Here is a 17,711-nt window from a genome sequence, read left to right on the forward strand (position 1 = left end):
AATAAACCTAACAAGGAACATAAAACATAATATTAGGCTAAACAATTTCACTAGCACGTCCAATCCAAAAGTAACAGAAAGTAATCAACTTACGTTACTTTAATATTGTGATACTTGGATTAGGTTACTGATGACATTTTTTAACAGGTAATTAGTAATTGTATCGGAATACAAGTAACCCTCCCAACCCTGTAAATAAGTATAATGCAGCTCAAACTACTCGATCACAGAGCACAGACTCACTGGACTGGATAAGGAACCACAGTACTGGAAGTACTGGAGTTTCAGCTGTGGGTACAACAGGATGACAGATGCACTTTTGGATTTTTGCTTTGTACTTTGACAGAACTCTACCAATGATCTGCATCCACACCACAATTACAGTATAAGCATAGCTTCCTGGAACAAATTCAGCATGAATGAAAAATCAAGTAGAAGATCTTCTGCTTTCAAACTATGATGAAAAAAAGTAGTATCACTTTTTTTTTTACAATCTGTAGCCAAGGAAATGTTAATGTTTGCTACTGATGAAAAGGTTTGGGGCTTCCGCCGCTTCACTTTTTCACCAATAGGTTTTCACAGGATGTCGAATACACTGGCCAGGATATTGTAGCAGTCTGGCAGAACCCTCATTTTCAGGGTGTCGTCGGCCCCCCAGGTGAAGATGCAGTTTCCTGGGCAGGTCTCCACCTGCATGACTCCAGCACCAACATTGCAGAAGATGGACTGCTTAGCATGCTCCGTGGTGAAAGAGTGCAGTAGCCTGTGACCTGTTAACTTCCAGACCTGTCAGAACACAGATGAGTTGCATGAATACCTGTGGAAAAAGGACATTAATGATATGGTCTGCATTTGTGGAGACAGAAAGCAAGACAGGTGCATTACGTGCTCACATAAGCACAGTATCCTATGAGCTAGCCTAAAATGACCACAACAGCCTCTTACATTCACATGACACTGTTGAATGTTTGGGAAAAATAATTCCACTAAAAGGATGGAACTGAAAGAGGCAAATGAGTGCTTTTCAGACACAGCTGGGGAGCACACTTTGCACTGTCTTTCACTATTTCTGCAGACAGCCTTAGCAGGACTACTACTAGATATTTATAGAAACCATTCCACTGCCTTGCTCAAGGGTACAGTATGAATGTACTGATGAATGCAATGAATGAATGTAATGTAAGTAGTTGTTCCCTAGCATTCCCGTCTGAAATTTAAACCGGCAACGTCCTGGTCCAGCTCCCTAACCACTCCCTTACCCTCTCCTGTCCGCCCATACGATTTACAGATTAGATGCTGTAGATACTGGTATCACCTTCATGTTCCCCTCGGCAGACCCAGTGACAAAAAAGTCCTCAGTGGAGTCCAGCGCCAGCGCCTTGATGGCAGAGTCATCGGCCTGGAAGGTGTGCAGCAGCTGACGCTGGCGGATGTCGAAGATGCAGACAAAGCCCTTCCGGCCTCCGGAGATGACTAGCTGCTGCTTGGAGGCATACTGCAGCACAGTGGCACCATTCTCATGACAGGGGAATGCTGTGGGACACACAGAGTGCAATCAGAACTGCACTATCACCAGGGCCATGGGGGATGCAGCAGATATGATCAACATTGACCTTAACTTTAGATTATCAATTAAATTTTGCACTGAACAAACAGGGTTTGGATAGCTCTGCAATCACCGACATGACTAAAACATAAAAGTGTTTTATCCATTTGTAAGTCAAAGGTAAGGACAAATGCTGACTGACTCCAAATCACCATGCCTTACAGTAAAGCAGTATTTGCCATTTTGCCATAATGCCCAAATGTCAAAATGCATGGCTGATATTACAAAACATATTTAGCATATTGCTCTTTGCAAAGTGTTCAGCACAAGAAAATATTTAACATGAATATCAAGTGAATGTACACAATGAGTTATATGTTTAGGGTTACATAAATTATCATAAGTATTCGTACAGTCTGTGCAAGCTAATAGCCTAGTTGCGCTGGTTCCTCATTAGCTGGGAAGTCACATTATTTAGGATGGTCGTCTTACCGTGTACCAGGGTTTTGTTGGGTGATATAAGAGTGTCCCACAAACAGATGTTTCTGTTGAAAACAAAGCAAGTGTCACCAGAAGTATGTAGGCCACACATACACACCACAGCCTTGACAAAGCGATTTCATTGCAGCACTGTGTTTATGAATGTTGTGATACTAACTCCTTTATTTTAAACTCAGTGACATGCTTGCAGGTCCTGCTCACCTGTTGTCGTTGGATTGGCCAGCTGTGGCAATCAGGCTGGGGGAGGTGATGAAAGTGAAGTTGTCGCAGGCTTTTGTGTGACATTGCTCAGGGGGTGAGAGGAGGTGTGGGGGTGGGGGATGGGGTTTTGAATCAGCCTCAGAAATTACCAGAATGATAAAGAACAAACCAAGGAGGGACATCAGTCCGAAATGAGATCACTCTGGATTCAAGGTTGCTGAACACAGGTTATACAGACCATGGGTTAAATCATCCTGGACACCTCAGTTAATCTGCTATTAACATGGGTTTAGGTAGTAAATAATAGACAAACACAACTAAATCAATCCTTGTAGGTTTCAACCCTTCTACACTTACAGTCTTTGCCAACTTACCAAATAAGGTTTGGGATTCAAGGATGTTTGATTGACCTGCCAAAGGCTTAAGTATGCCTCACCATCTGCAACCCCACACTGAAGAAAAAGGGGGAAAAAGGCTCTTTCTTTAACAACAACTATGGTTTACTGAGGAGGTCTGGAACTGCATATAACAGCACATAACCAAAGACAATATGTAATGAATTTCATTAACTGTGTTATGGCTCAGAATTTTGAGGAGTGGGAAAATTCCGACAATTTATTGGAACAAAACCCGGGGCAGGTCAGGACATCCTGACAGCCCATTGAAGCCCATATTCAAGGCAGAGTGTTAATATGATTACTTGGTCCACTTGAGCTACCATGTAACAACCTATCCTGTCTGTAATAAAGGTGGCTAGCATTACTTGTGCCCTAATCAATTTACCCTCTAAGAGGAGGCTAAATATACAGTATGTAACCATGGTAACCACAGATGTAACAAAGTATCCCAAACCCAATTACATAGACATCTATTGTGAGTGGTCGCACCAGCTGTGAGAAACGATGTGTGAACAACAAGGAGGGGGGTGTGCTGAACAAGGGCGTGAAAGCTCCCACATACTTTTTAATTTCCAGCATCGAACTACATGGTACTGGCTTGGAGCCCATGCATTTATTCCCAAACAGTGATGAGAAATATGTTGCTCACCCTAAGGATATATCACAAGTGCAATTATAATACATTAATGCAAATCAGAAATATGACATCAATAATTTACACGTCTTAAATATACTGATAGAGCTAAAAATTTCCAGTATCAAACTAAATGGCACTAACTTACATTTTCTTACAATAAGCCATTTTGACTTCCCAACATAAGACTAATGCAAGTATCACTTGAACATCACAACTGCAAACACTGAAAATATTTAATGTAATATTTAATGTAATATTACTGATGTAATGTATGAGTTTAGCTAGTAGTTGAAACTTGCAGTAACCACACTACATCAATAAAATGATAGCTACATTGTAAAACCCAGAGACACAGAGAATAGCACAAAGAATGCTAGTTCAGTTGCAGCACTATAAATTAGTGAGACGGATGGAATACATTATGCACGTAATAATGACAATGATAATAATAATAAAGGAAGTGGAGCTGTACTGACCCACTCAAACATGCACACACTGCCATCCTGTGTCCCCATCATATCTGATCCACACAGAGAACCCAGAGGTCAATCACTCACTGCAGAGTGCCAATTGGACAATCAAAGTCCCTGCAGAGAGCAAAGTGGCCAATTACAGTCACCACATACAACCAGGCAGCCAATCACAGCCACCATGAAGAGCTAAGTACCAACTTGCAGTCACCACCAAGAAAAAAGCACCCAATCACTGTCAATGGAACTACACAACCAATCACTGTGACTGCACAAAACAGGATGACCAGTCACATACAGACAACCAGAAGCCAATCAAAGTAACTGCAGAGAATTAAACAGCCATCACACTCATTCTAGACAGCCAATCATAATTACCACAAACGGACTGGAACACAAATCAGTCACCACAGAGCCAAGCAGCTATTCATAATTTCCAAGGGAATGTCACAGCACAATGAACCAAACAGCCATTCACAATCACCACAGAGAGACAAACAGCTGGTCATAGTTACTACATGGAATTATACAGCCAATCACAATAACAATGCAGAAACTCAATCAGCCAATCACAGTCACCACAGACATTCAAGCAGTTAGTGAAAATACACAGAACTAAACAGCTGTTTACAGACAAACCATTATCAGTGCTACAAGTAAAAAGATGCACACTATGCCTATATAAAGGTGAAGCATTAAATACACTTATGGAGTTAAAAGTATATAGTGCATGTGTACAGTTTCTAAATACTTACAGTACTGGTAAATAGGATGAGAGGTCATTCTCTTGACATTATTCAAGTTCCTTTTCATAAGCTGCAAAACATTATATATATATATATATATATATATATATATATATATATATATATATATACTGTATATTTGTTTTTACGTTCTTTTATATTTGGTAAAATAAGCCAAAATTACAGTTAACTGGACAGGTACTGCATGGTCTCTATGGTGATTACTATAGAGCTACAACAGAATAGGAGATTTATTGCAGAATAGATGATTCTCGCACAGAGCCTATGACCCCATGATCATGTAGCAATGCACCTTGGGAAGTCTAGCCTGAAAGGCTTTAATTATCCTTTCCTTTCTGTATCTAATCTTTAAAGGGAAAAAGTGCGACCTTGGCTATCTCAATGCAAATAGACTCATCAATGGGGTGTTTTGTCGAAGACACTTTGTGTTATTGTGATAAAGGAGGAAAAGTGATATTGAGGGTTTATACCATGGGGAAAGGGAGGGGGTGTACACGAGACCAGCCATGTGTTCCAGCACACCCAGTCCCACAACCAGGAACAGAGGTAAACTTTGTGACACATATATCACAATGCGTGAGCACTGAGAAAATTTTGGACATCTATTATTCCACAGAAAAGACTTAAATAATCACTGTCAGGCAAAATGATGATTCAAAGCAGCATGGCAGTACGACTAGTCTCTCAAATCTTTGGCTTGGATCTCTGCAAAAAGCTGCTCCGTGGCCATCTACTGACTACAGCACAGAACTACACCCTGTACTGATTCAATCTGAGGATGCAGGTGTTGACTTTGTGGAGGACATTGCTTTGCAATGCAGTGTGCCATGTGCCATGTACCACATTTGCGCCTGTATTGGTCTGTCCACTGCCCAGCCACGGCATGGAGATAGAGGTGGGTATCTGTGGGGGTGAGACTGGCATGCTGGCCAGGGCAATGTTGGTATAGGAAGAGCAATATTCCAGGTCATCAGTGCTGAGGGCCAACAGAACCACAGAAGTGAGCCTCAACAGACTAATAAACAGACTACTCTGGCACCCTCTACACACTGGCAGTTGGTATGGACCTGTGGGACTCCTTGTCGAAGTCTCCAATCCAGGTATAGGGCTGGGCAGCCAAGAGGGCGGAAACGTCCACTTCCTGCACGTTGTGTGTGGAGGCCAGAGCAATCTCACTGGTGTTAGCCTGGGGAAAGACAGGAAAACAGGAGTGTACAATCTACGCTGCACAGAGCTATGTGTCTGAAGACTGAGACACTCTGTGACTGCATGATCTGAATGACATACTGAGTCAAAGCTGCTTGATGGAGAGAGAGTGTATGTATTTGAATGAGACACTCTAGATTTAAGTTCACTGAAAGACTCTTGGTTTGTGCATAACAAACACCCCAAGTATGTGTGCTTCAGCAAAGAACTGTAGTACTGCTTATGTGACTTGAGCAACTGTAGGCATGTATGTTTGACTGAGACCCTTCAGGTATGTGTGTTTGACTGAAAGACTCTAGGTCTGTGAGACTTAAGAGACTCTGGGGGTGTGAGAGAAAGGACAGATTGGCACAACAGAACACTGACACACCTACCTTGTTAATGGCAAAGGCCATTATAATAACAGCTTCCTTGTGGATGACCTTTGTCTTGCCTCCTGGATAACCCAGATCTGCCTCTACATGCAAGCCAACCATATCACATTGTTACACCAAAATCAATGCTGCTCTCCTCATCTCAGGCTACCCATCTACACATGTGCAAAGTAAGCCCTCTAATGCCATACATTCCAAACTGTGCGTCTCATCCCCTCTATGCATAAAGGCCCTGCTGCATCCCAATAGTGAGACAACAGCTATGCTGTGCTCACTCCGGAGATCTGAGCACAAGGACAATGGTATGTGCACACACCTGCAGACTTGTGCATATGGACAACGGAATGCACACAGATGAAGGTGTGCTCAAACATTTTTCTCTGTGTTTTTTGGAACGTTAGTTATGCCAACAGAAGCGCTGCTGGTAGTTTTGTTAGAGAAGACGAGCACTGATAAGCCCCTGAGCAGCGAGATAGAGAGCCCAGAGAAAAGGAGCATGGGGGAGCCCCCGAAGCAGATGGTCTTGGCTGCAGGACGCTACCTTGTTGACTTTGCTGTGTCCCGCTATGCAGCTTTGTTTGAGCTGCTCCACATGGTCATCTAAAGGCTACACACACAACACATCACATGGTCACAACACGAACACGTACGTGCACAGACACACACACATGCACAAAACATGCACAAATGACAGAACATGAAATAGAGAAAAAAAAATGAAAAAGGGTTGCCGTAGCAGAGAATACACAGGCAGTGGGCAGCAGCTTCCATTACGTATGATAGGGCATGGCGAGTCAAGACCTATGACCAACTCAGAGTGTCAGCATCAAGATGGTGAAAACACAAGACTAAACCTGTTACACCATTTATATATCACACTGTATAACCCCACCCTGAAGTATTATTACAATATCTAGTGGTATCCCTCTGCAAATTAGTGTAGAGGCTAAGGCTAGCATGGCCCCTGTGAAGTGATGGTTGTGATCAAAACTGCGCTCCAACATGTAGTGGCGGCAATGTAGCATAGTGGTTAAGGAGCAGGGCTTGTAACTGAAAGGTTGTCGGATCGATTTCCTCTCTGGGGTACCAATGCTTGGGCAACCTTCTGGAGTCCTCTGCATCGTCGGCGATGCAGATTTCCCCCCCCCCCCCAGTTTCGTCTTGAACATTGATTAAATGTTTCATACCGCGTTGGTGTATAAACATCATATTAGCATTGACAGAAACCTCAAAGTGTTTTCTTTTAAATAAATCTAATGAAAAAAAAAAAACAAATAATCGTTTGACAAGTATCTAAAATAAGTGAAATATACGGCTGTGCACATTCCACAGACAAAGTTCCGTCAGGACAGCGAAAACTCAACCTCCCTATTTGCAATTCTATTCGCAAGATAACTACTTGCCGATTTGTTTCGGTAATGCGGGAGGAGCTAAGTCACGCTGGAGAACGCCCATGATGAACAAGATAAAATGCAGGTTCAAGCATAATTCATTTGGAGACAAGCTTAGCATTTTGTGTAAGTGTAAACGTTTCTCACTATCCCACTTGGAGATTTGCGTGCTGGGTAGGCAACGTTAGTTGAAATTAGCCAAATTAGCTGCGTCTTGTGTGGGCTAACGTGTATTGAAATTCGTCAAGGTGCTGTGTAGTTGGAACTCTTGGGCTTTTTGAGTGAGAATTCGGCATATAAACACTGTCATTTGAATAGTGAAGATACTGTAACTATTACATCATTGATTGATAGGCCCTGTGTTCTAAAAATGAAATTTAATATTTTTATTAAGATAAAGGACATAATATGTTTGCAATTAAATATTAACACGGACATTGTCAGACATGTTTAATAAAAACAAGAATAATATAAACAATTAAAGTTTATACCGTTGCGTTACTTTTGACTCACCCGTGTGTTACTTTCGTCCAGACTGACGGGGTCGCAATGCGCAACTTCCGTTCAAAGTCAAATTATACCGAAATCGTTCCACATTTGTACAAAATAGTACCTGGTATTGATATAACACACATGTGAGAAAAATCAGTTTTTTCTCACATGTGTGTTATATCATCACATGTGTGTTATTGCTCACAACGAAAATCAGTTTCTGTCTGTAACGTTATCTTTTAAAATGACGTTTATCTGAAAAGTGTTACTTTCGCCCCGGCTCTCTCTGTACGGTATTTACCTGGGCTCACCTGTGAACGGCCCTTTTGCATATTCATTGTAAAAAGCCATTACCCCTCCCACTGCCAACTCTTGATCCCAAAACAATAGAGACATACATTTTTTGATGGCCATTTAATTGTCCATATCAGTGGAGCAGACGAAAGTGTTTGTGCTTGATATAAGACTTGAAAATCACCTCAAGTGATCAAAACGGTTCGTCACAATGGGTGAGGTAATGTTTTTTTCACACATTCCAGCACAGTTCTAAAACTACTTTTTACAAAAGGTTCATTTACCAGTTTTTTTTTTTTTAAGTGCAATCATAAAGTAGATACTACTTAGATATTATTGAAGCTGAACTTGTGCTGAATACAAAAAATGGGTCATGGGATTTTGAAAATACTTCTTACATTTCTTCAAATTGACAACAATATCAGAGCACGCCAAAATCATCAGAGTGTCTGAAAATACCCTCAGACCCTTAACCCACAATTGCCCAAGCAAATATCTAGCTGTGTAAATGGATAACATTGTAAAAAAACTGCAACTGATGGAAGTCGCTCTGGATAAGAGCGCCTGCTACATGCCAATGATGTAATGTAATGTAATGCCAATTACACAGTTCAGGGTGGCTCTGTTTGTTGTAAGATGGATAAAACTCACTACTAGCCTTGAGTGAAGGTTGATAAACAACAATGATAACAACAACAAAAATGAAAACATGCAATGCGCATACACAATTATACACAAAGAAAAATTTGATGATTAACCTGTTTCTGCTGTGTTTATGATTAAATCAAATCTCATATCAGTTTAATTATATATAAACATCTCTAGTTTAACCTTTTTAGGTTGTCAAGATTCCATTTTTACTGTTAAATACTCCTAACACTGAAATTCACAAAACTTCCTCATGAGAGATGAAAGAAACACTTCATAGCATCAAAGAAATACTTCATAGCATCAAACTGAAGATAATGTTGATGCAAACTGGAAAATGGAAGCTGAAGGTAAAAGTTGATTTAAAGCATTTGAACTGAAGAGGAGTAAAAAAAGGAATCCTGGCAGGCCTTCTGAAACATGTACTGCAGAGTTGAATGCTGAACACGACATCTAAATGTCCTGGAGTATAGGACAAAAGCTATCACAAGACCAATGCGTCCAAAATCTACCTGTGTGGAATTATATGAAATGTCATGGGAAACACTTCTTTCTGCCAGCTCCCTAGTAAAAAGTCCGCCTCATGTCGGAGCGAGCCCATATGTGAACAGAGCAGGCAATGTTAGAGAGAATCCACCGCGAGCGAGTGGGCGTGTTGATGACGTTTCTGTCATGCAACTGGCGCGAAACCGGAAGAATACAAACATCTGCCTCGTACTCTTTTCCGCCTGCCTGTACATAGCTTTCCACTGCTTTGTTGACATTGCGGATACATCCAAATACATGCTATTCTGAGTCCAATGATCATTAAATAGATAGTTAGCTATAGCTATACTGCCAAAACTTACGATGTCTCTTACGATGATTAATAACATTGGTTAGTAGTTTATTATCTGGTTAGTAGCTAGCTAAGCTGTAGCTAAGTAATAGTGATAGGTATAGTGAGATAGGTGAACTGGTGACCTAACATTACATAGCGAACAACAAAAACTTACCTCCCTGTTATAATAAATGTATAATTAATAATAAATTATGTGTACCAGTAGCACCATTTGGATGGACATGTGTGATTTTTTTATAGGCTACCCAAAAGTACAAAAGCTATGTTCACCTTCTCCTCCTCCGTGCCACATTATGTGCCCATACCACCGAAAGGTAAGATATTGAAAAGAAAACACTTCAACTCGCGAATGCTTTTTGTGAACTCGTCAACACTTTTCACTTTTGAAAATGCAAGCAGCATCTAACTGGAAAATACAACGAGGAAATCTGGACGTTACTAAACTCGCAATGATTTCAAGCGACAATGTAACATACTACAAATGTAATTATTAATGGTCGCATACTGGGTACTACACTGAAGAATAGCATGCAGTATACATTATATACTTGTGTAGTACGCAGTACACAGTATGCAGTAGGCATTTTCGATTACAGCTACTGCGATTTCTGCAGCGTACTTTTTGCGTCATGTTCTGCCTCCTGCACGCTCTACCTAGGCGCCGCCCCTCACTTAAACCAAAGCGGAGTATTTCCTGTAGGCGAGGACGCGTCTGTCACTGACAATCTCCTGTTGCGTGCTACATGTGTGAAAGGGCAATTCCGGACAAGTTGCGGACCTGATTTTCCGCACTTTTTCCGGAGTTCATATGTGAAAATGGCTATACACTACTTACTAAAACATAACACACATAGTACATTGTATAGCACTGTGAGACATATAGAGATTTGTTATTACACCTTTATATAGGAAAATGTACATAATCACCATCAGGTAATATAAGGATTCTGAACAGCGTGTAAGGACAATGATACCTGCTAAGCACATAACCAGGAATTAGTCAGGAATAAAAGGACGTTAATTAAGGAATGATAATGCACTTGTGGGATGAGAAAATTAACCCAGAATAAAGATATAACCAGAACATTACACATTCTGTTTAACTGTATATTATTTAATCAAGTCATATTGTGACGGGATGACCACAGCAGCCAGGCAAAAAGATTCCAAAATGGAGCCAAACAAATGAAGTGGCAAGGGTGTTTATTAGTTCCCAAGCATGCAGGTGAAGGTGACGGCTATATACAGTGTGCGTGGCAAAAGCATCAAAATAAACTAAACAAAGCTTTAGCAACAAAGATGCAACAAAAGACAAAAATAAATAAATAAATAAAATAACAAACAGGTAAACAAAACTATTTACTGGAGTTTCCAATAATTCCCCACCAACTGTACCTGCACAGACTCTGACCAGTCTTCCTCTCATTCAACCAACCACCCAACTAACCAACCCCAAAATGAGGGCAAAGACTCCTTTATATACCCTCTCAGCTGGCTGGGATGATCCAAACAATGTTAATTCTTTTCCAATCCAAAATTGTTAATATTGTAACAAATCACAGAAATACTTTACAACATTACAAATATTTACAAATAATTCTTTATTGTCATTGTAACATGCACAACGAAATTTGAGTGCAATCCTCAACAGTGCAAAAGATCAATAAAAAAAGCTAGTAAAATAATCTATAAAAATAATTTAAAAGTAAGGCTATATAAAAAGTAAAAATGGTAGAACACAAGTAAAAACACACAGAGGTATCTACATTGAAAAATTGCACAGATCAGAAAGATTGCACAGATCCCTTGTTGCAGAGTAAAGAACCCTGAGCATTAATTGCACAGATCCCTTATTGCACAGTGAATGTGAACATTATGTTTTGTGGCATTTAAAGCTTGTACAGCTGTGGGATAAAAACTGTTTGTGAGTCGGTTTGTCCTTGTTCTAATGGCTCTTATACAAGTCTATATGCGTGTATATATATGAATGCGCCCATTTCCATATGTATCTGTAGGAACATTTCATAAGTATGTGTGTGTGAATGCCTTTCACATGTGTCTATATGAGCGTTTCACATACATGTGTGTGAGTTTTCAGTAGTGTGGATGCGTGTGTGAAAGTTTCACATGTGAATACGTACGTGTTTCATATGTGTATGTGTAACAAAAGTAACTAATATTACCTGAACGGCCCCTCATAATTATGACTTTTTTCTTGTAATATTACAACTTTATTCTCGAAATCTCAGAATATTTTTTTCCTCAATGTGGCCCCAATACTCTAATACTCCGTCATATATATATATATATATATATATATATATATATATATATATATATATATATATATATATATATATACACACACACACACACATTTTGAAATAATAAGTGGAATGCTTGAGATACTTTTTTTTTTTTCAATTAATACCCACGTATTGACTCGGTCAGCAATTTTCTGCTGCTACTATACTATATACTATGCTATATATACTCAAATTCTGCATATGCATTCATTAAGATTTCTAACTCCACTGGGGAGAAGTAGGAGGATCGAGCCCTTTTTTCTCTTGCCATGATGCCATTAACTTGATTGAACTAAATGTTATCAACTGTTCTGAAACCGAAAACTCTGGAGATTGACAGGTCAGGGTTAGTCAACCCAGAGTTCAGGTTTGAACTCAGAGTTTGTTAAACCTGCTTTCTGAAACACCCCCCCTGATGTACATTAAATTGTAAATACAGTCCCAGCGCAATGTACCACCCTTTGCTCCCCAATGACCTGGAAACAGTGGATGCGAACTGAAACATCAACAGATACGCAGTAAGGCGTTTGCTTGTTAGCACATTCACACAGTACCATAAAACATTTAAAACAAAGTTAAAACTGTTTAGCTATGTTCTTAATAGCATGTAGCTTCACTGCCGTGTTAGTTGGCCACCCTAACAACAACATTGTCACCTGACAGTAATTTATAACGTGCACGGTGCGCTTGGTTGCAGACTAACAAACTAATTCCATGAACTGTTTTTGTATAATAAAACGGGTAAGTTAGACTCATGTACGGCGTTATTTTTTTAATGTCCCAATTACAGACACATTCCGTAACGGGCTAGCAGGTCCGTTACACATATTATTATTATTATTTTGTTGTTGTTTTTGTTGTTGTTACTGGAATAATAAGGTCATTAGAGAGCAATATTAGCGAACTTGAAGGGTGTGTTTTCAGGCTCCAGCATGGCCTTGTGCCACAGCAGTGCCAGGCCTCCGCCTGTACTCAGGTCAGTTGGGTATGTGTTAATGTAGTTGGGTGGTGACGGTGGGCCGTCAAACTTGTTCATTTTCTCCTGCAGCAGCTGCTCCCAGTTCTCCAGCATCTTCAGGATGGCATTTACCGGCGGGGATGTGACCGGCAGATCTGACATTCACAACGACACATGCAGACATCACAGCGTGCCTGGAGTGACTCTGTGATTATTTTTAAAAACCTGCACAGAAAGTGCATGGCTGGCCCTGCCATGCATTATAAACATGGGTACCCTGGGATTTGTTAACAAGGACCTACTGACTCTTTTAGCATAAAATTAACTTTTGTTAGCTAATTGTGTATAAGGTTTTTTTTTATTATGATTGTGAGGTACAACATGTTTATGAGAAAGAGTTCCTGGAGCCCTTAAAGAGAGACAGAGCGATTTCTGTGGCTATGAGATGGTGACTGAACGTTCAGGTCATATCATTCATTTGTCTGCATACAAGGTCAAGTCAGTTAGGAGTTGATGCTCAGTTCCTTTTGGCTGTGGACAGCACTGGAGAGGGGTTAGGAGCTGTACCTGGAAACTCCAGCCCCGTCAGAGGAAGGCAATTGTTGATGTTGTGAAGCACCAACTTGACCATGGCGAGTCTTGTGAGAGCCCAGCTACATCACTCCAGTCTCTGTTACTCCAGCCATCCATATTCACACCATGCAAGCAGGCACATGGAGGAGACCTTTAACGAAATTATGCAATGATAGAATGACAGAGGTGGTCTTGTGAAATGAGTAGAGATGGGGGGTGGCCTCACTTGTATGAGTTTGGGTCACTGTGCTCCATGATCTGCTTGTCGGACAGAAAGGCTTTGTTGTCTTCCTCCTCCTCCTCACTGCCATCACTCTCATCTGAGTCATACAGAGCACCAATGTCTGAGAGGGGCAGGAAGGGCTGTGGGGGGTGGTCACCAGTCACAATATGATGTACTATCACAACACAATGCTTTTCCAATCAAAATCTGATATCTTTTTTTAAAACTGAGATAGCATCAATTACAGTCAAACTGTCACACCTCACGTTGATCATTTTGCAGAGGAAACATGAACCAAACAGGGAAAAAAGCATATATGTTGAAAAAATGTAAAAAATATTCCCCGACCCCTTCTCAATTTGACAGTAGCTGTTAATTTCTTATTGAAATACTTATTCTATATTCCGTATGGCCCTGGGTATTACAGAACTAAGTGTTCACATATCACATTTCTGTATGAGCTGTTGCAAGCTTACTGTACATACTTTTCACATTTGCTCTGTAAGTCTTCTCTGAATAATAATAATGTAATAATAATGTAAACATTCTTTTAAAAGTCATCCAGTTAAACTTTCTATGGTGTACAGAATGCCAACGTGATTGAAATTTCCGAGGAAATAAAGCACTCCAAGCCGTACTTTGGCTACAAAGTAGTCCCACATGCTAAGCTCCGGTGGGATGAACTTCTCCCTGTAGGATGGCCTCTCCACTGGCACGGGAGGGGGTGTGGCAGGCACCTCTTTTATCGGCCGTCCTGGGACAAGCATGCGCATATTGAAGCGCCGCCGGTGTTTGTCAATTTCCTCTCTAGGGGGTGGAGCCACTGCAGAAGGATGCATTACATCAGCACCATGCAGACTACATCCAGGATTAGGTTAATGGAGTATTAAGAGTATTGCAAAAAAGAGTTATGTGGTGAAAATAAAACTACAGCTGAGCAACATTCAGTGTGTAGAGAGAGATAAAGGTAAAACAGGAATAATAGAATACAGGAATAATGACATACTTTAGTGAGCTGGGTCCTTTCGGAAAGGATGATGCTACACATTGCTAGCTTTAGCTAACCAGCTGTTTATTAAGCAACACACAGAACACTCACACACAGATAGGAAAGGAGGGCACTACACAAAAGGGGAATGCAGACACAGTCTCGGTGGGTTGAACACCGTCACAAAGCATGCTGGGCAATGCTCTACCCACTACCCCCAACACGCCACAATATATACCCTGAAGAGGACTAGTTGTTCTTAAGGGTAGGACAGCATCACATAAGATCTTCCTATTACTGTTCCTTGTTATTTGTTAGTGCTTTTATTATGAAAGAGACAGAGGGAGGGGGGAGACAGCGTTACATGAGTGTCATTAAAGAGCAATGGAGAGACAGAGATGATGTGAGTACTTCAACAGCACCCTAGAAGAGAGGGAAAATGAGTATAAACAAATTATTTATATTATTTACATTTACATTTACATTTATTTAGCAGACGCTTTTATCCAAAGCGACTTACAAAAGCGCATACAGCAAGTATAGCGACAGTATGGGGACAGGATGTGTACAGTTCCACAATGAGACAGTTCTCAGCTGAGAGCAAGGTCTGTTTGAGGACACAGTACTATCAGATTTGTACAATTACAGCCTATAGGGCATCTAATACAATACACCTTCAAACGGAAAACTTCAACAACTTCAAACAGCGCAATGAGTAAAGGTGGCAACAAGAAACAATTTAAAAAGCACAGCAATTTATGACAGCACTGATTGGGGTGGGGGGGGGGGAGGGGCAGCAATTGTGTGCTGGGTCAGTCCAGGTAGAGTCTGAAGAGGTGCGTCTTCAGGCCCCGTCTGAAGGAATGGGGTGAAGGAGCTGTCCGTAGCGAGACAGGGAGTTCGTTCCACCACTGGGGAGCGATGTAGGTGAAACGCCGATGTCTGGCAGAACGAGCACCTCCTGCCTTGACCATGCAAGGAGCGAGACGTCCAGTTGCTGCTGAGCGCAGGGGTCGGGCTGGTGTGTAGGGCTGGATGAGATCTTGGAGGTAGGTAGGGGCTGTCCTGTTGATGGCAGAGAAGGCGAGGGTCAGGGTCTTGAATCTGATCCTGGCAGCGACAGGAAGCCAGTGGAGGGATTTAAGCAGGGGAGTAAAATGGGAGAATTTGGGGAGGTTGAAGATTAGTCGGGCAGCTGCATTCTGGATGAGCTGCAGAGGCTGGGTGGTACAGGCTGGGAGGCCTGCGAGGAGAGCGTTGCAGTAGTCCAGTTGCCCCAGGGGATTACCAGATGGACAGATTGAAAGAGACTGATTGGGAATTGAGCACTAGGGAGACTGCTCTTTGTGAGAAGTTTGATAGGATGTTTATTGACCACAGAGTCAGGACCTTGGTTTAACATATCCGAAAGACTGCATCTTCTACAGCATGCTGAGTGTCCCCATCACTTCACTGGGGCATTTATCTTCTCTTAGGGCCAGAGAGAAGACTAGGAAGCAGGGGGTCTCTGCCTAGGAGATCTGTCTTGTAAGTACTAACCCAAACCATCCCAACTTATCTTAAGCCATCAGGCAGGACAGAGTTGCAGGGCAGTATGGCTGCTGGAATGGCTGATGTGCACCAATACATCACCTACACCTGTCTTCTGTATTTGACTGGATATTCACTGAGCTTTGTCAGGTTTAGAATTTTATTAAATTAGCAAATGACCAAACCAGGATTTAAACTTAGGACTTTCTGGTTACAATCTGACTCCCTTAGGTACTATGCAACTCTGGGTCAGAAAGTATCACTTAGTGGATGACAGAGAGGAAGGGAGCTATACGTTGCTTCTTTACTTCCTGTGCTACTAGTAAGCTGTGCACAATACTGAGAGGGAGGACCACACACACAAGCACACATACAGAGGAGTATCTACAAACCTTCACAGCTATCCTGGATCTTTATCTCTGGAACCACTGTGTCCAACAGTCAGACAAAACAAAAGATCAGCGTAACACATGAAAGCACACAGACACAGCCACCAGACTATGAGTTAAACATGATCAAAATGGAAATGACTCATAAATGATAAGAACATGCATGAATATAAACAAAACAAAAACCCATGTCCATGAGAATAAGCAGCACAAACAATGTATGATGATGTCTGATGAAAACAGCTGTTCAGAGTCCCGACTGGCTAATGCATTATTGATCCTTTTTGTTATGTCTGCACTGGTTTACCTGTACAGAATACAACCAATCTTAGCACTGCTAAGGAGGGGAGAGCCATTTCTGTGATCCTGAATTTGTGACCATTATGAACAGTCTCGATAACCCGATCATATGATCTTGAGAACTCAAAGTGAGAAAGTGACCATTGGAAAAACAGCCATGTGCCTGCAGTCTGTGTTTGCCAAAGAGGGGAGGGAGGAGACCTGGCTGGCCAATGAGAGACCAGAATGCAGAAGCTAGAGTCACTGACCTCAGACTAGGCTGATTCCAGCTATGCTGCGGTGCATCCCTCTTCTCATAATCTGATTTTACAATGCAATCAAAATTTGTGATTGTGTGCATTCATTGACTTCTCAGCCAAGCACAGAGGCATGTAACCTCAGCATACAGCTAGCTAGCATATAGCAGCAAATAGATTTATTATCCACAAAGTTATGATTAGACCCAGGTTTAAAAGAATACTGATCTTGATATAACTATTATTCAAAATTATTATTAATTACCCCATCCTTGCCTTTACAATATGAGCAATGGTTAGAATGTTGAAAAGACTTTTTTTTCTATTATGATTTAGATGTTTTAATATTGAATTTTTTTCTATTGTTATTTAGATGTTTTAATAACTGGCATTTTATTATTACAAAATGATGTGATGCCAGTTTTTGAGTGTGAACCATCCC

At 41.1% G+C, this 17,711-nt stretch overlaps 1 pseudogene; it reads right to left on the reverse strand.

The window, feature by feature from the left end:
* Positions 1 to 576: 576 nt before the first annotated feature.
* The window catches only part of LOC118781672, a 34,965-nt pseudogene continuing 17,830 nt past the window's right edge, over positions 577 to 17,711 (reverse strand).

Source organism: Megalops cyprinoides, chromosome 8 (genome assembly GCF_013368585.1).
Source record: "Megalops cyprinoides isolate fMegCyp1 chromosome 8, fMegCyp1.pri, whole genome shotgun sequence".
Classification (NCBI taxonomy): domain Eukaryota; kingdom Metazoa; phylum Chordata; class Actinopteri; order Elopiformes; family Megalopidae; genus Megalops; species Megalops cyprinoides.